The sequence below is a fragment of the Passer domesticus genome, chromosome Z, assembly GCF_036417665.1.
Source record: "Passer domesticus isolate bPasDom1 chromosome Z, bPasDom1.hap1, whole genome shotgun sequence".
NCBI classification, from domain to species: domain Eukaryota; kingdom Metazoa; phylum Chordata; class Aves; order Passeriformes; family Passeridae; genus Passer; species Passer domesticus.
This window is the reverse complement of record NC_087512.1, coordinates 27,980,682-27,999,943: the sequence shown is the minus strand read 5'-3', so window position 1 is coordinate 27,999,943 and position 19,262 is coordinate 27,980,682. Positions and strand designations below refer to the sequence as shown.

The window sequence follows — 19,262 nt, the reverse complement described above, 5'->3', positions numbered from 1 at the left end:
CATGTGCAGGAGTGGCCTTCTGAAAACAAGCAGGAGTCTTGCAGAGTTGAGAAGGAGAACCTAATGCTTTCCACACACTTGAGAGAAAGGACACCAAGCCAGCTTTGAGTAAGACAGGTCAAAAGTGACCTGCTCTACAAAAGTAAAATGGGAAACAGTCTGTCTATCCCACAGACATTCTTGGGTTGAGTCAGGTGGACTTGGGGAGGGGATTGGGAGCCCTTTGGATACAGGTCCAGTCTCAACCCCTATAACAGGCAGAGAAGCACAACACCATGACTCATCACTATGTGCTAGAATGCAGCTACTGTGGGGTGAGAGTGGGAGTGATAGGCTGGATTTAGCTCAGGACACTACTGCTCAGGTGCAGTAGTCTGAGCACCTATCTGCCCTTGGAAGCAATCCAGATGTGAGGAAGCATTGGTGCTCTTGTGTTTCTCACTGGGGTTGCTACACCACCCCTCTGCTTCCAGGAGCTTGGACTGAGCACATCAAGCTTTATGGACAAGAGAGGCACTTCAAGTCATGCCTGAAATCTCAGCAATAACTCAGAAGACAGGGCAGGGATTATTTTTATGCCAGTGGTAGGGACAAGAGATGTTTCTTGGGGCACAGTAGCAGACCTGTGGGTAGAGCTCAAGAACCTTGATAATGTTATTCTGAGTCCAGCATTCAGCTTTTTTCATAGCAACTCAGGTTTTACAGGCATTGAGCTACCTGTCTCCATTAATGAATTAAGACCCGGCAAACCACAAACTGAGCTAATTGGTATGTTTTTCCCTTAAGAAGAGAATTAGAAAACACACTGGTACTCGGAATTGTGAATGATACATTCTGCCTGAAGGAAAACAAATTATCACTCCAGCAGGAAAACTCACATCCCCAGGGGTCTGAAAGCAACTTGTGTTGACTCTCTTGTTTTAGTCTGTGGGATTTGAGAGGAATGATTTGAGACGGGAGCAATGGGGAAAATTCTCTCCTTGTGTTCTCTTTCTCTTTCACATGACTGTCACACAACAGGTGATGAACAGGCTTCCTCAAAGTCATTGTGGTAAATGCAGATTACATTTCATACACAGCAGACAGTTGCTGCAAATCTTGACTGGTACGTTCTTTAGTGATAAACTGTTTTCAGGGAGGCCATAGATGCCATTGCTGTTCAATAAGTAATAGATTATATATTTTTCCTCCCACAGCGTGAGGTGCTGTTTGAAAGGAGAACTAAACTAAATAAAGTAAATAAATAAACTAAATAAAGTTCCCAAAGTGAACAGAAGGCACTACAGTTATGCAGTTAAAACTGCTGCTGGTTTCAGGATGGCTTTGTCATCTTAGGTTACCTTGGTGACACGCAGGTGGGAGAAGAGTAGTGTGATACCATAATCCTGCCTACCACAAGAATATGGTATTTTCCTTGGACTGCTATGCAAATTCTTGAATCCACCTTTGAGAGCCATCTGATCAGATCTTGCACAAATTTGGGCTATTGCAATGATACTCCAGAAGTTGTCTGAGGAGAGGTTGTCTGAGAAGACAGTTCACATATGTCCAGTGTAAGATACCAAGAGAGTCCATGACCACATTTCAACAGTGACTTTACCAGTTGTCAAGGCTGCACAAGGACTGTATTTTAAAGTTGAAATTAGGTGTGGAACCTTAAAATACCACTTTTGTGGAATCTTGGCTTCTGGCATGTGAGTCTTAGCCTGGTGATGTGATATGGACAACACTGCCGTGTCCTGGTGAAGTCAGTGTGAACAGGTTATGTTTGCAACATCAGAGAGGAAAGGAACAAAGTAGAAACATACTTTCAGTATTAGGTTAAAAAAATTCCTGTATTTAAAAGGTGTATATGTTCTCTCATATTAATACAAGTGTGGGAAAATCTGGGATACAGATCTTTCAAACAAAAATAGTGTAAGATTAGGTTCTGCAGGAATTTATTTGGTATATCAAATTTTAGTCTTCTGCATAAATTGAATAAGTTATCATTATTGCAGTGGAGTTATGGCAAAGTAAATCTACTGGATGTATAGAAATTATAATTCTTAGGAATACATCAAGATTACATCCGGACAAATAAAGACTGCAGGTGAACTTTGGTCAGACAGTAAATACAAAATAAAAATACTGTACACAGGCTTCTGAATAAACACATAGAAGCTTGAGCAATTTCTTATGACAGCCAAAACATCTTGCTGACCTCTGTTTGTAGGGAGCACTATTCTCCTTACGGTATAAGACAAGGTTCAGTTATGGGCATTTATCAAAGTATTTGTCAGTATTTGTGTATTTGTTCTAAAGCACTTACTAACACTAGTAGAAATGGCTGTATATGGGTACATCACAATGAAAAAAATTAAGCAAAAATTTACATTCCTTAATTTTGTTTTTTTTCTTTTGGTGGTAATATCTGCTGTCGTAAGATAATAATGAGTTCTACTACGTAGGCTTTGAGAATCGAAATGTAACATGTAGCCCTGAACATTGCCATCTTCCTGGTAGAAACACGGGGTAATATTTGGAGGTATTTATGTTTGCTGACGAAATATGTAGTTTCCTATGTGTGGATGTAGTAGCTACTTGTAGATTTTAAAACATGCTAAGCAGCTGTGACTATGTGGGGCTAATGCCACATCAAACCCCGTAGCCTTCTCCCCTCTCCTCATTCAGACTGCTTGGAGAAAGGGCTGTGCTCTACTTTCTGTGCAGCCAAGGGTCTCTCAGGGGACACATCTTGTTGAGTGAAGTGTGCCTCAAGAAGGGACACAAGCATGAAGTGTAAAGACTTTGATGGGCTTCCTCTTGTTACTTCCTCCTAATCCCATCTTTCAAACTAGTATTTGCAGTGGGTAATCAACTTTATGTGTCGATTTTTGTGCCTCTCAAAAAGATACTTAATTATACACAGTAATGTTTTTGGCTAAGCAATGGGACAAGATCTCAATTAAACTTCGGCCACCACATATTTTCAATATTGTAATCACAAGAATCTTTCTGTGAAGGATAAATTGCAGACAAAGTAACTTACTGAGAACAGCACTGTTTTTCGATATCTCCCTCATATACTCAAATAAAAGTTAATAACATTAATTGAGCAGATTCTAGGGCAGCTGGCCAAGGAAAGTATTTGTCTTATGCTGAACACCTTCTGTTGCACTCTGCAAACACAAGCTGCTAGAATGACCTCAGCACTTCTTTTGCTTTTATTCAAAGTCACCGAGATGTTTATGATTCAGTTTCCTCCCTATCTCAGCAGTAAATACCTACATGGCAAAAGCCTGTAAATCTGCCATTCAAGCAGCAAAAAACAACAACATGCCAACCCAATAAATGACTCCCTCACAGTGTTTTCATTATACAGAGAAGAATTCTTCTATGTTCTGTCCAAGAACACCATCCTGCAAAGTTTGCTTTATAGTAAACAAGGGAGGTCCAACCGAGATGGGCAGCAGATCAGAGGAGAGAGAATGTCATGTAGACTAAAGCAGGGTGAAAAAGAAAAGAAGGCGTAATTATTGTTGAGCATGTTCTTAAATTACCCAGTGATTCTGTTAAATTCACTTTCCTACATAGATTACATTTTTTTGGAAGTGGCCTTTTGTGGCTGTATTCATTAATACCTGGATATTAAGCAGTTCTGTGAATGGTTTGATATTCTTTCCTGCTTTCTGAGTAAGAAAATTAATTTTTTCCTGTATTTTTTGCTGCTAATCCACTAGAATGGGATAACCAACCATCAGGCAGTTGAAGCAAATTCTTCGTGGGCAAATCATGAATTTATATGCAGCTACAAAGTGTATTTCAAAACCTTACAAACAAAACAATCTGTCAGAATGTAAACTAGTGCATTCATCATTTACAAACTGAAGACTTCTTCAAACTCACAAATGAGTAGTTTGCTCATTATAATTTGTTAAACTTCAAAGTATGTGATAAAGCAGTGAGGAAAACAATTTTGAAATGCGTCCTTCAATGCCCAATGCCCCATTTATACAACTGCTGATATACAAATGAAGAAGAAAGATGGTATTAAAAATAATTTTGTTTCACTATTGCTACTTTTCTTTTGAGAGCTAGCATAGATGTGATCAGCATTTCTCTTTCCCTATAAAGGTAGATTTTCCACATTTCCTTATTGCTTAGGAACAAAACACCTGCAAAAAAACCCAAAACAAACAAAACAAAACAAAACAAAACAAAAACAAAACAAAAAAACCCCCACAAAACAAAAAAACCCCCCCAAAAAAAAAAAAAAACCCAAGAAAACCAACCCAAGCAAAAAAAACCCCAAACACAACAGCCCCCCAAAAGCAGAACAAAAACCCTCCACAGTACCAAAATCAAACAGGCCCCCATGCAAAAATCCAACACACACACATTAAAAAATGCTATCTATAATAACAAACAAACAAAAAAAAAAAAAACAACCAAACCCAAACCAAAAGAAAAGAAAAAAAAAAACCACACCAAAGAAAGGCAAAGAAAAGGACCAGAAATCAAAAGCTACAATCAGATTGGCTCAAACATTTTATGTCCTGAAGGACTTGATTTTCTTCCATATCTCTGGGCTCAGCCTCTTGCACAGGCATCCATGCATTTTTCTCCTTCAGAATAAAAGCCATTTTCAGTTGTGGCAGGATGTTATATAAACAGTTTTTTTACCTAATTCAGGAAAAATAAGAGGAGGAAGAGGAGAAAAACAGGTTGATTTCATCTGTTTGTTTGATTTCCCTGTATAGGTGGATAGATTTTAAAATACTGAGACACTTGCATTAGTAGGTATGTTTTAGAGCTGATGCCAAGAAAGGAATAAAAGTGGTGAGACAGAGAAATGGAGAGAAGGTCAGAGCCACTCCTCTTCAGTGTAAGAATGTGGAAAGAGAACAAAGAGGGAGGATGAGCAGAGAAGAGCTATGTGAGCCTTGGAACAAGACAAAATGGCAAAAGTCTTGAAAACAAGAAAAACAGAATTCAACACTTTCTGCACATATAGAAAATAATGTTAAAATGTTAGTTTCAACACATAGAAAAAAATGTTAAAAGGAACAATCAGCTGAGGAAGCTGAAACAGGGATCTTGAGAGAAAGTTCAGCACTGGCAGTAAAAGAAGACAGGGAAGGAAATGGGAAAAGTCCTTAACCCAAGGAAAGTCAAAACACTGCAGGAAGACAGAAGGAGGAGGGCAGCTCTGTCTCTGTTCTTCTGCACAGCGAGAGCTTGGCACACATGTGTGTCTGAAGGAGGAGAAGGGCAGAGCAGTGCACAGTGTGACTGCACTGTGGCTCACTAAAAAGAGTAGTTACCACAAGAAGGAGAAAAAGACACACACCAGAGTGATTTAGCACCAGCTGTGCTTACTATGTTTTAAATGGTTTTTTTCCCTTGTGTTGTATAAACAAGCCTAATTTTGAACAGGATATTATCCTTTCATTGCCTTCCCTGTAGCTGGTGTTCTTGTCAGCATCTCCTGCCCTAAAATACAGACCACGTTGTAATGATGCTGCAGTGCACTAACTTTCAGGGACAGCAGGAAGAACAACCCTTTGATAAGTGTGAGGCCTCTGGTGCAAGAGTAGGAATAAAAGCCTTCAGAAGGGGATGGCCTGGCTGCTCCTTATTAACGTGTTTAGTATATTTTGTCAAGAAACATTGCAGAATCACAAAGTAACACATGGGCAAAGCACAAGGCCCAAGGAACAATAGGAAGCCAGTGGTGGCTGCTTTTTTCCAGCTTCAAACTACCTTGTTGATTGCAGTGTGGTAATAATAGTGTTTGCAGGCAGCTGTGCTCCTTCCTAGTGCACTGTGTGGGAACAAGGGAAAATTAAGGAACACAGGGCTGGTGCCCAGCTTCTTCTCCAGCAGCACATGGCCCCAGAGAGAGGCAATGCTGCCCAAGGCAGGAATAAGCACCATCTCCAATTTTTTTTATTGCAGCCTGGAAGATCAATTCTAGGAAAAACAAAAAATGGCAGATTTTAAAAAGTGTGCATCCCAGCTGTAGGAAAATATCCTAACAAAATCACAGTAACAGCTTGCTCCTGTCTATTTTGTCTCTACCACTAATTTCACTACCCAGGACTTAGAAAACTATTTCTGCAGACCTGATTTAAGAGCTGTCTGTGGAAAGATTATCTAAGATGTCCATCTCAGATACCTGGAAAACCTTAAGACACCTTTATTGCAGAGAACTGTAATTATCTAATACACCAGGAATATGATTCAATTACACATCTATTGCAGAAGCAGAGCCAAAAACCCCCACAACAAACTGTACAAGTCTTTGCATTTCTGTAACTGCAGAAAACTGGGCGGCCCACTAACCTTGCCAAGGTGTTAGCCATCAGGAACTTTATTCAGCATGCTATGTGTCTGTTCCCCACAGCCTTGCACTACAAAGGAGGTCAGGACAGGGATTCCTTTAGGCATGTGGTGGAGCTGTGTGCATCAAACGCAATACTGAAAGTGTGGCTTGAAGCAAGAGTAAAATGTGGTATCTTTAGAGCAGTGTTATTTCACAGAAATACTGCCTTGTCTAAGTACTCTGAATAGCCAGCTAACTCACCACCAAATAGGAGAAGGGGTGTTGAGCTAACACAGAGCAGGCATGGATTTGCCCTCTAAGGCTAGGCTGGCAAGCCAGACTGTGGGAGCATAGCACTGGAGGCAGAGGGGCAGCAGCACCTCAGTGAAGTGGGCAGCCTGAGTCATGCCAGGTGAGTTTTGTGGAGAGCCTGGTGCTCTTTATGGATGGAGCCTTAAGTCAGCAGCCAGGAGTGACTTCCTCACAAAATGTGTAAGCCTGTGTGTATGCATTCCCTGAGGACCTTGGAAAGAGGACATGACTCCTGGTGCCAGTGCCATTAATTTAGCTGTCTGTCCCAGACTGAGGCAGGCCAGAATTTTTCCAGAGAGTTATGATGATCCTTAACATCACCATATGTAAACGGCATAAAATCCTGCTGTCCTATTAGCCCATTTTTACTTAGCCTTTCCTCAGGCAGATTCCCAAACACTAAGCAAAAAGGACTTCAGGATCTAACTCAGGGAATTTGTTTTCTCCCATCACAACAGGAGACAATGTTCTGCTCTAAGAATCTGAAAAAGATTTGCAAAGTACATCCACAAAAGAAGTTTCCTCTGGAACCTTCATTTCCTGGCTGCAGTATGCCTGTCACATTTCCACTGATTCATTGTTCAGCTTCAGGAAAGAAAACAGCTCTCAGTCCCTCTGCTGAAGTTTGCTCCATTTGTAGCATAGCCTGTGATAAAATCCTAACTGCACTGTCTTGGATATTCACTGCATCTTTGTTAAACAAGGGGGAATGCTTGATGCATAAGTTATCCTGTGCTTAATTTTGCATGTCATATAATTTTAGAGCATTTAGAAATGCTGGACTTAGCCAGCATTTATCCTCACAGCTGTGGCAGTTTCAGTCTCAGTGACTTGCTTACTAAGGATACGAGTTTCCATTGTAAGCAATGCCCACAGTGTCTGAGGGACAGCAGAAAACTTTAAGGCATAAACTCTCTCACCAAGGAGCGTTTTCACCTTTTGGCGAAGAACAGGCATGTACTTCAAGTTCTGCTCAAATCCTGACCATGATCACTGTGAACAGACTCCAACCCTCCAGTCCATAAGCAAAGCCAAGGAGCATGACAGTAACCCAATCACTTGGCAGTCACACAGTTTGCTGTTTCCAAGTGTGTCTTTCCCTCTACCTGGTTTTGCAGGCTCCCAACACAGTAAAGAAGGAGAGAGAATGTTTTTCAAACCTGCTTGCTACAATGGGCTGTGCCTCCAACACCAACTAACACACTTCAGTATATTAAACTGGAGACAGCTGCAGCAGGCATAAAAAGCATCAAACCCTGGTGAGTTTTAGGTCAGCTGCAAGATTGCAGGCAGTCCTGTCCACTGCAAAAGTACAATCCTCCCCATAGGCCAGGATTGGAAGCCTTCACCTCACCTTACCTGACTTTGACAAGTCAAAGTATCATGATTTCTCATATAAATTCCTGATGGAGACAGGCAGTTGACTTCAGTTTCTGAAACAAAATTATCCAGCTAGATCCATACTTTAAAGAAAGTTAAAAAAAACTATTAAAAAATCTTGCTCTGTTTTTCACAAACAGCAGAAACTCTCTCATTAGCTAAAGGATGTCACATTAAATAGAGAAGAGATGTTGTAAATAATCATGCTTTTTCTAGGTATACTAACAAAAGGCAGTAGTCTCATGGCTCCCCTAGCATCTGCGTTATATATGTTGTACTGTGAAACAATCCACTTATATTTTACACTTCATCTGTCAGCAGTGAAAGTGCTTTTAAGAAGGTAGTGAACCACTCATTCAAGATTTGATGACTGAAGATACCCCTGGACATGCTCAAGCCAAACAGAACCAAACAATCTCTTTAGGGAAGAGAACCAGCAAGCAGGCTCTGTGTAAAAACAAAATTCTCCTCACAAGAAAACATGATGACCCTCATCACAGATTTGCTATCTTAAATGGACAATGAGACTTGGTCAGAGCATGCGAGCTTAAAGAAAAATGGAGTGAGGCACCTGCTTCAGAGCTCTGCAGTTTGTTTCAAGTCACGAAACAATTCCCCTCTTACACTCATTTTCATCCTCTTTCAGATAAAGGCCACAACTCCAGCTTTAGTAGCAACTGAATTTTTTTTATGTTGAAGAATTCCAGGAAAAGGATCATGCTTGAAAATGACCATTTCGTTACTTGTGAACTGGAGCAGCCAAGGAATGCTTTGAGAAAGGACATGCCAAGGTTAAAAATAAGGAAATGGTTGAAATGGTTCTTCACCTGCTCTTGCACCTTACATCTCTCCCATGATTAAACTTGCAATATCTGCTCTCTGCCTCTCTGTGGCTGCTTCCATCTGTGCAATTGTGTTGGGGTCACTACTCTAAAATCTGCAGCTGTTCTCAACCTTTCCTTTGCATATTCATTTGTCACACCAGTAGTTTTCCACCTGAAGGGTCTGTTGGCAGCAGGAGAGTCTCTGTGAGAGTATTTGAACATCTGCCCTAAAACAGCCATTTCTGAATTTAGCTGGGGAAAATCAACAAAGTGGTAATTCTCTCCTCTATTAATCAGTGATGGGGGATTACAATGCCCCAGCACATTTCCCAAAACAGTGTTTTTCATCTAACATGGTAAGCATCTAAATTTAGCTCCTGGTCTGAGCAGTACTTGAGAAAAAAGCTCTGTCACAGAAGCCTACTCTGAAGACTGAAGTGCCCAAGTTCCCACAGCGCAGATATCCCTGTGCCTATTAATCTCTGCTTCAGCCTGCTCTTGGAGAGCCAGTCCAAGACCATACAAGTTAAAGAAACATCAGCCAACAGTGAAGATGCCCCTGAAGTCTGGATCCTAACAGTGACACTGCTCACCTTCCTTTGAAATGGAGTCCTATTAAAAGTGTTGAGAAATTTTATTAACAACAGCAGTCACAGAAAAGCCATGCTTCTGCTGCCATGAAGAGGAAAAAAAAAACAAACGGGGGGGGCAAGAAAAGAAATAAATCTGTTGGTTTTGCCTGACAGGTATAGCCCATATCCTGGATAGGTCACCTGGGCTGGTACATTATGTCTGCAGAACTGTTGAAAGACCTTGTGCTTATATAGAATCATAGAATCATCTAGGTTGGGAAAAAAAACCCTCCTCTGGGACAGGACATTCATCTAATCCAGCCAATAATATTGTCTTCTTCAGTTTAATGAGAGCTAAGTTAATTGTAAATCCCATCACAAATTCCTTATATGCCTTATTACTAGCAGATTTTTACATTTTCTCTGCTATCAGTTATTATGTGATGTGTTGGTAGACTTCAGCAGAGTGCTGTCGTATTAGATGCCTTGAATCCAAAGACTGTACCTCAGGGAAAGAAAGCCACAGCACCAAGCCCACATGCCAGGCGGGTTCCTCACTGTGCAACCTGCTGTTGGGAGCAGGGAGGAGGAGCAGGGCTGCACATGGGAGCTGACTCTGCCGTGCCTGCCTTGTGCTTCTCAGCAGCCACAGGGATACCCCACCACTGGTGGGGCCCTTGAGCCAGTTCTGGGGCTTTTCCATGGGCAGAGGTTACAGCACTGAGCTCCAGCATTTTATTTACAAGCTTTCCATAAAATGTGACTGTGGAGGTGGAGAGTCAACCCAGGCTGGATGCCAGGTGCCCACCGAACTGCCCTAGCACTGCCTTTGGCACCTGAGCATGGAAGGAGGACAAAATAAAATGGAAAACAACAACCTATAGGTCAAGGTAAGACAGTTTAGTAAGGTGAAAGTAAAATGGTGCTTACTCAAACAAAGGAAAAAACACAACAATTTTATTCTGTACTTCCCATCAACAGTGGACCACTTCTCATGAAGCAGGGCTGCAGCACATGTCACAGTTGCTCTGGAAGGCAAACACTGTAAATAAACTGTGCTCTCCCTTCCTCCTCCTTTACTCAGCTTTTCTATCTGAGCTGACATCATATGGTATGGAATATCCCTTTGGTCAGTTTGGCTCAGCTGTCCTGGTTATGTCCTCTGCCAAGATTCTGCCCAGCCCCAGGCTGCTGGTGGGAGGTGGAATGATGGAGAGACAGCGCCGGTGCTGCGCAGAGCTGCTCGGCAGCAGCCAAAACACTGGTGTGTCACCAACCCCTTTGTGGGTACCAATGCAAAGCACAGCGCTGTGAGGGCACCTGTGGGAAAATGAACTCCATCTCTATAAAATTACAACAAACAATAATGCTTGCATTAAAGCCCTGCTGCGCCCTTGTCCATGTTGTGTGTACTTTCCCAGATGAGGAAGTGCTCATGAGGAAACGTCCCATTGTCTTCCCCTTGTGGGGATAATGTCAGTGGCTAAGGTGCATAGAAGAGTCTTAAAAGTCTCTGGAACTCATAAAATAACAAAGAAGAGTAAATATTTACAAAGAAAACTCAAGTGAAAATAAATGAATTTTCTTTCATCCTTCAGAAGCAGTTGGATTTTTAAGTCTGCTACACTTACAGCCACATAGTTTCTTTAGAACTATGAGGTGAAAACTCAGGTAGAGTTTTACTAGAGTTAGTAAACTAGAGTTTAACTAAGAGAATATTAATTATTTGTCATATTAATTCAAATGTGTCACATTTGAATTAATGGCTGAAATGTCATTCTCAGAGAAGTGCTCAGTATGGAAATGTGGTTTCTGGGAATGCAAATAGCTCACACGGGTTTTTTGGCAACGATAAACAAATAGATGTTTGCACAGGTGTAATTAAGCACAGAAGAGGCAAACCTCTGCGCAGAACTGATTTACAGTCAAATTCATCAGCCTTGAAAATCCAGATTACATTGCATGTTTCTTTATTATCAAACTGGTGTTTCAGTTTCTTGAATTACCAGATCTTCCGAATGATGTAAATTAGGTGATAACTTTGGAAGGTGAAATTGGTTTAAACATTGACAATGTCAGTGGAGGGGGCAGAGGGTAGGCAGGACAGTGTGTGAGTAGTGCCTTATTGCAAGAACAGGAAGTCCATCTTCCCAAACACAAACATAAAGCACTGCAAGCCATTGAATAATTTAATAAAAGGTAGTATCTACCTTCATGGCAGTGTGTCTTTTCCAAATAGTGCACCAATAGATAAAGAATATTCTTTAGTTCAAAGAATTTGCTCTTGCAATAGAGCAAGAGCACTATTTCATACATAGTTAAATTGTTTGGGGATGTCATGTGGAATGTGGGGCTCATCATAAAAGTTTAAACAAACCTAACTCTGATATTGCTAATGCAAAACTTCAATCCCCAAAACCAGAGCCATAGTTCAAACAAAATTTCCTGCAAATCTAAAGGCTTACTAAATCTCATAACAGAAACGGATTATTCCAGTTCTTTATTCCTTCCTTATATCAATCAGCCCAATCTGAATTCAACAAATTTTGGGAAATTGAGAAAGTTATGAAAGAATTTAAATGTTATTTGAAAAATTTTCTGTCTTCCTTGTGATTACTACATACTCAAAATTGTAACAACCAGCAGATGTCCCTGCAGCCACTGATCAGTGCTGCACACAAGAAGAAAAGAGGAAGAATTTAATGAGTGAGCCTTCACTTTAAGATTGACTTCCAGAAATGTCAGACCTACATAGCAAATTCCAGAAGAGCAGAGACTGACAGCATTGTAGCAGCACTCCCTAGTAAGAAATCTGCATCTCACTTGATTTTAAAAATAGCAACGAGACCAGAAATGCCTGTTTACAGAGTGGTTTATCAAGAATAAAAAGTATATAAATTTGGTATCTTTGCCTCAAAAAGGCCTTGTTCTCAAAAAGGGCAAGCTTGCCATCCTTGGAGCTAACCTGTACCTGTACTCCTTGTACTCCCACAGGAGAACATGACTGCCACAAACATCCCTTGCTCGGCTCCAACTCAGGGCATGCAACTTTAGGCTTTCCTTTGTTAATGTATAAACAGAAACGTGAAAAAAAAAAATAGTATTTACCCTACCAAAACAAGACACCCTGCTGTACATAAAATTCCCTCTGTGGGGGGAGGATAAGCTGGAAAATGAGGCAGATGATAGTTATGAGTCACAGTATTTAATGTGCTATGGTAAGGAACTTGAATGTAATGACTGTGAGAGCAATAGAAGAAGCTCTTTGATAACAAAGCACATATTTCCTACCACTGTGAATGATTTGTAAGCCCACTGAGATGCTGACTTGCAGCCTAATGTCTCCTGGTAGAGTCATCTTTATTGAACCCTGCTGGCACTAAAGATTTCCCGGCAGGTAGATTTGTGTAGCATTTCTGTCTTGTACAGAGGCAGTCCCTCTTACCACAAAGTTACAGTTGGTTTTTGGCTTGAGATAATTAAGGAAAACCTCAGGGAGCACAGCAGAAAGATGGAAGTTCTTTTAAGCCTTTTTTTCTCTTCCTGAACTAAGAGTGGCCCAAACCAGGTGTAACTTTCCACTGACTTCAATGGACCCTGCTTGCAGACCACTGTACAATGAGCACCTCTTACCTCCTCACAGGTGGCATGAAGAAAGTGCTGAAGATGTCAGAGAGGCTCTTTGGTGTGAATGCAATTGTTGCATGTCTGTCAGGCTGCATCAGTGCTGTGGGTGGTAGGGAGCACAGGCTGGGGCTGCATGCTGAGAAAGGAGCCCTTGCTGTGGCTGCTGTGTCCCTTGACCTGTTACACCATGGGCGAGGTACAGCCCTTGCTTTAGCAGCACTCTCTGGCAGTAACATCTACATACATACACACGCCACTTTATGGGAGATACTAATGTGTGAGGCACTTCCCTTGATTCAGTTCTCAGATTATAATATATGTGTAGGGCCACCGTTTATCTTCTCCAGATCTAATTATTGAAATTCAAGAACCCCATTTATTTCAAGTAATGAAATAGGAAAATTCTACTGGCATTATGGTTCTTGGCTGAAGACCTCTAACAAATGTAATGCTTCTCCTTTCCCTTCCAAGTAGGGTGGTGGGTCATTCAGTTTGCAGGGGAAAAAAGACCAGATGGTGGTAAATGTCTTTACTATATGATGTATGTTTGTATGAAAGGTTTTTATTTTTCTTATTCTTTAATTTCTTTTAATTCCATTTTATTCCCCTCTGTTTTAAATAAATTGAATAGCAAGATTTGTATATACATTTAACCACTATTTAATGAAAAGCCTGCAGTTCTTACCTGTGATCCATGACGTATGATGCTGCCACAGGAAAAGTAGCTAGCGTTGTTACAGACCTTCATCTTAATTATGAAAATTTTTTATTTAAATATAGAGCTGAGCATACAAAATACAGCACTAGGCCATCTGTTAGTTTTCCATCTGGACTCATTTGCAAAATACTCTCTGTTTCCCTCCTAAACACTATTTATAATCTTCCTTGAAAAAAAGTATGATTAATCCATGGCACACCAGAGATAGCTATTTGAATGCCACTTTTAATAGATGTGGCTATGTAGTTCAAAGTAGTAGCAAAATATATTTATTTTGTTTTGCATGCAGGTGTAAAAGCTCACATGACTTCTAGACACACAAAGATTTTCTTTCCTATCATACTGTTTTTAACTAGCAAAAAGTAAAATCTTCAAGATTTCTGATTTAATGGAAAAGTTACAAATGAGAATGAACAGTTAGCATTTTGAAGTGCCTGACCAGGACTTTTGCAGTGATTCTGAAGTGGCTTGCTGAGTCTGAAACATCTCCAGAGGCCTGATTTCTGAAGATGAGCACTCAGATTATACTTAGCATAAAGCATAATCTGAGCAGAATATTGCATTACTGTAATTGCTAGTTGTTTGGTCCAAACCCACTTCTCCTAGACCAGTAAAAGGGTGGGCAATGGGTCTGGCAGAGCAGCAGTTGCAGGGAGCCCACTGGAAGCCCTCTGGAAGACACATGCATGGTGGCGCTGATTTCATGGTGCCTTCTAAAGCCGTCTGTGGGCCACCAGAGCCACCAACAATGACCTGCTAGGAGTTGTCTCCTATTTTCCCTCTCTATTCAGCATCATAGAGCAGTGAAAACCTCATTCCCTGGAGGCTATTCCCTAGTCATTCTTTTACACCTCTGAGTCAGGCATCCTGAAGTACCTTCTCAGGTCCTCCTCCATTCCCTAACATGTCATCTTTGGCCAAACTCTACTTCACAGTTGCCAGAGTGGAAAGCAAAAAGGGGCTTATTTCAAGGGTTTTGAAGAGCAATTATTCAATAATATCTTACTCTCCTCTTCCCCTTCTCTTTATTTTTCAGAGAACAGAAATATGTTTTTAGACACCCCTGCTTGTTTTAATTTTCCATAAAAAGGCAAAGGCTGATTTCTCCTGACTAACTTGCATGCAAAGTTCTGAAGAAGTTCTTTGCAGGGTAATGTTAAGTCATCTTTGGGATTTTGGGTTGGTTTGTTTCTTTGGGGTTTTTTTGGGTTTTTTTTTTGTTGTTGTTGTTTTTTTTTTTTTTTGTTTTGTTTTTGTGGGGTTTTTTTGAGTTTTTTTGTTTTTGTTTTTGTTTGGTTTTTTGTTTTTTTTGGTGAGCAAGCAAGTTATGTTCTAGAAAACACATAAAAATAAAGAACTGGAATCAATTGCTTCTGCAGGCTGTCTAGTATCTCATTGCTCTTGCCTGTCTGTCTTTCTGCCATCACTATGACAGGAGTTTTAAGTTCTCTGCTACAAAGACTGTCATTTTTTTTCTTTCTCAGTTTTCAGTACTATGCATAAATGCATTGATGCAAAATGAAGCCTACAAGTGCAGTTACAATACAGCCCTCCCCTACACCCCAAACCTGAAAAAATGTGGTCCCTGACTACCGACTGTGAAATGGAAGACACTTGAAAAGTTGCAGCAGTCCATATGCAGAATCCTTACTTTAATACTGGCAAGACATGAAAACTCAGTGCAGCAAATCAGTTTTTATTTTATGTTAGTAAGAACAAAATGACACTCCAAAATACCAACTATCTTTTTAATGTCTTCCTGTCAAAGATGAAAAAACTGCCTCATCTCAGAGTGTTGTATACATTTACAATGAAATAGAAAATCAGAACAGATGCAGGAGGTACAAAAGATGCATAAGACTGAGTTTAAATGACTATAATGCAAACATTAGTAGCTATTTACTAACGATTTAATTAACTCCCCCCCACCCAGTTTTAATTCTTTCAATAACATATGGCAACCATAGAGTGCCTTTTGCAAACATAGAGTGCCTTTTGCAAACATTCCCCCCTCACAAATATTTGCATACTTACGGCTAGATGTGCCTCAGGAACTGGAGACCATTCTGTGCCAGACAGTGGGCACATGTGGCCCCACAGGTGGAGCCCAGGTGACAAACTTTGGGCTATGTGGTGTCCCCATTCAAAGTGCTTCAGAGCCCTTTATGTACAGTCAGGCTCTGGTCTGTGCTGGTGATGGCCCTGCCCTTTGCTCAGTCACCCATTTTCACTTGTGTGACAGCCAGAGTTAGACCCACGGCTTGGTACTAGGACCATCTGAAGGCATGCTGTGCCTTGTCAGAACCAGCCTCCTGGAGAGACCCGTGCTGCTCTGTAGGACTCATCTGGGAGTTGCAGATACAGTTAATACTTCTCCTAAAGTTTCCCCTCTTAGTTTCCAAGGAGAAAATAGAGAAAACATTAAATATGACTCTTTAGTAATGCACTGGTAGGGAAACTTACTCTTGAACTTTTCAAGGTCCCTGTTACTGAACCAGCATCAGCACTTACCCTTCCCTGCTAAATCAATGGAGCTACCAGAAGTCCAGTCACTATTTTCTGCTGCATGTGAGATGCAGATGGAAGCAAGCTACCTACCCACCCTAATAGTAACCTCAGGGGTTTTATGTATGATGTTTGCAGAAGAAAACCAAAATGCAGTGGAGCAAGGCAGGGCAAAGTCAAGACAAGGTGGGGAAAGGCAAGGCAAGGCAAGGCAAGGCAAGGCAAGGAAAATAAATGATCCCAGCTATGGCAGAAACATCTGTTTTTGATTTGTTGCTCAGGAGGAAAATCTTCCACATAAGGAAGTCTTATGTCTAATTTAACACTCTAGATGTGAGCACTCTCAGCCTCTGGGTTAGTATGAGGTCAAAGGAAGAATGGCACAATTTACATTTCTCAGTAGACCAGGACTGGTCCAAGAAGGTACTCTGTTTGTATGAGTTCAAAGAAAGTGATTTTGAGCTCTAAGCTAAGGTTTAAGATGAAACTCTGTTTCACAGATATGTAATAAAATTTATGTACCATGAATGTGCAGATCAGTCTGTAATAGGCACAAGTTCCAGGGTTCAATGTGTCCTGTGGTCAGTAAGAGTAAACATTACACAGTCCTTATGGTTAAGTAGAAATGACCCAGTTTTCAGAAATGCTAGACACCCACTTTTTTTGTCAGCTGCCATGAGATTTGCAGATGCTCCAGACTTTTTTAAATCCCCTTACTCTCACTGATGCAACTAGGGCACACATACCTACAAGTGAATTCTTTGGGAAACAATCTGCTCTGGGGTTTGTCTTCTAGTTTGTTGTTACTTTAGCCTCAGGGCTGTTTACTTGCATTGAAATGGCTACTCCTTCTAACAGGATTTTTTCAATCTATTCTGGAAATCTCCTTGCATTTAGAGTCAGACTCTTAAATGTGTTTAAAATGCTTTAGAAAGTTGCACTTAAGAAAAGTCAAATGGCAGATTCATTGAACGATTTTTTTCCATTTATCTTGCCAGGTTAAAGGGAAATCTTCCACGACAACATAGCAGCAATCACCCATCCATTAAGAAAAAGCCTTGATTTATTGTTTTCATTGTCGTAGGTGTAATTTCACTTCTCTTATCATTGCACCTATTTCACATACCTTGCTACTCAACACTCTTTTACTTTCAGTCATTTGGATTGCTTATAAATATACATTTTTCAATGCTAAGTGAATTATCAGCCCATTATTAACGTTATACAGCCTGAAATGGCAGTCTCTCTCTTTCTGCAATGTGTGCATATTCTCACTTTCTGGGATGTGTGTAATCCCTACCTAGAGAATTAAAAAACTAGTTTGTTTTTTTTTTTTTGTTTCCTTTTTGTTTTTTAAAGAAATTTTGCTAAATAGAAGTGCTTTGTAAATCGGAAGAGACATTTCTGAAAGAACATTGTGCAGGTGGGGATCTTGTATTTTAATGCTGCTCCATTTGAAATTTAGTCTTGAAATTATTAGAATAGCAGTTTAAACAATGAAATTGCTACAGGTGATTTAGTGGCATTCATTCTTAGCGGTAAAGATCTCATACACTTCATGTCATTTTCCTTTTAAATTAAAAGCAGCAGATATTTGACAGAGACTTTTTAAAAAAACACAGTGTTATGTGTATTATGTGTGTCTGAATTTTTTCACAGGTATGGTGACCAAAAATGTTCATTCATGTCCCTAGAGGTTAGAACCTGAAGGCTTGTATATATAGCTTTTAAGTCTTTATGGCAAAATCAAGATGCAGTAAGAGGCTTTCTTGCATTCCAGTCTTTTCCACACTCATCTTAGCCATTACATTGTATTTCAATATACAAAACCAATGGCAGGTTTGAGCTCACATGTAAACCTTGCAGATGTTTCAGCTGCAGATCTGGCATTTAGGGGGATGTGTTGCTGGAGAATGAAGTAGAACAATTTTTGTCCTTCAGAGTATAAAGAAGAATTGTGAGGAATGTCTTAATCCATTGTTCATATTGTTATTATTTAAAAGGTATCACATGACTGTCATTACTACTGAACAGTCATCATGAGGTATATCAGAGAAAGCACAAACTAGGCACAATCTAGCATGGAGGTGTTGGTTTTTTCTTAGCAATCACGTACACTGTCAACAACTACTTGATTTATCTTGGACAAAGGCAGAGTAAAATAGTGTGACAGCATCCTCTTCAGTACCTTTAGGCATGATCCCTGATGTTTGGATCACTAGCATGTGTGTAACGGGACATGGGACCAAGTGAGTTATTTCATCTCTGGGTCAAAGAGCTTCATCAAAGATAACTAATTTTGTATTGTGCCTGCATAGACATATCACAGAGCTGCATGGCCCTGGGTGTGAATCTAAGACCTTGGTTAGCATTTTCTTTCACTCCTTTATCAATAAGATTTTTTCCCTCTTTAATCTCTCACAGTTTCCCTTGGCTGTAGTTTTTAAGATTATTCCTCTCGTAGTCAGAATCCGAGCCTGTATTTAAGGGCTCCTTTACGTTAACAGTCTTGTATTAAATTATCTTCTGTTGCAACATTCTGATTTATCTACAGATCTGGTTTTTGAAACCATTGCTTTTTGCGGCACTCTAATTTATATGGCCATTGGTTTTCACTGTCAAAACATTTTTAGTTTTAATTAGTTTTAATTACTGTGTATTGACCTTCAGGTGTAAAACCTGTCAGATAAACCTGAGTATCTGCATAAATGTAGGTAACTGCATGTGTTATCACTCAACAACTGCTGGTGGGCAGTTAGCAAACTCTTTTCTAGGATGTCTGTTCAGCTGCTGCAGAGCAGCACTGATAGGATGAACCACTGATTAGTTGTCAGACCACATGCAGACCTTGATTCTGAGCAACATAGCAGATTATTCAGATTGCCCAACCCCTCAGCAATGTAGTGTGCACAGCCAACTTTATTTCAGTCAGTAACATACCAAGTGCTCATTTCACAGGGCACCTCAGACAATAAATTTCTTCTGGTTTCTAGGAGAAAAAGTGGCACCATTTACTG

The 19,262-nt window shown here is 40.3% G+C and overlaps 1 long non-coding RNA gene across 1 annotated transcript in view; it reads left to right on the top strand.

Moving 5' to 3' along the window:
- Positions 1-14,388, top strand: part of LOC135291203 (uncharacterized) — a 79,775-nt gene extending 65,387 nt beyond the window's left edge. The window contains exon 7 of the long non-coding RNA XR_010354069.1: positions 8,646-14,388. This is a non-coding gene — a long non-coding RNA (uncharacterized LOC135291203). The remainder of the gene's footprint in view (positions 1-8,645) is intronic.
- The last annotated feature ends 4,874 nt before the right edge of the window (positions 14,389-19,262 follow it).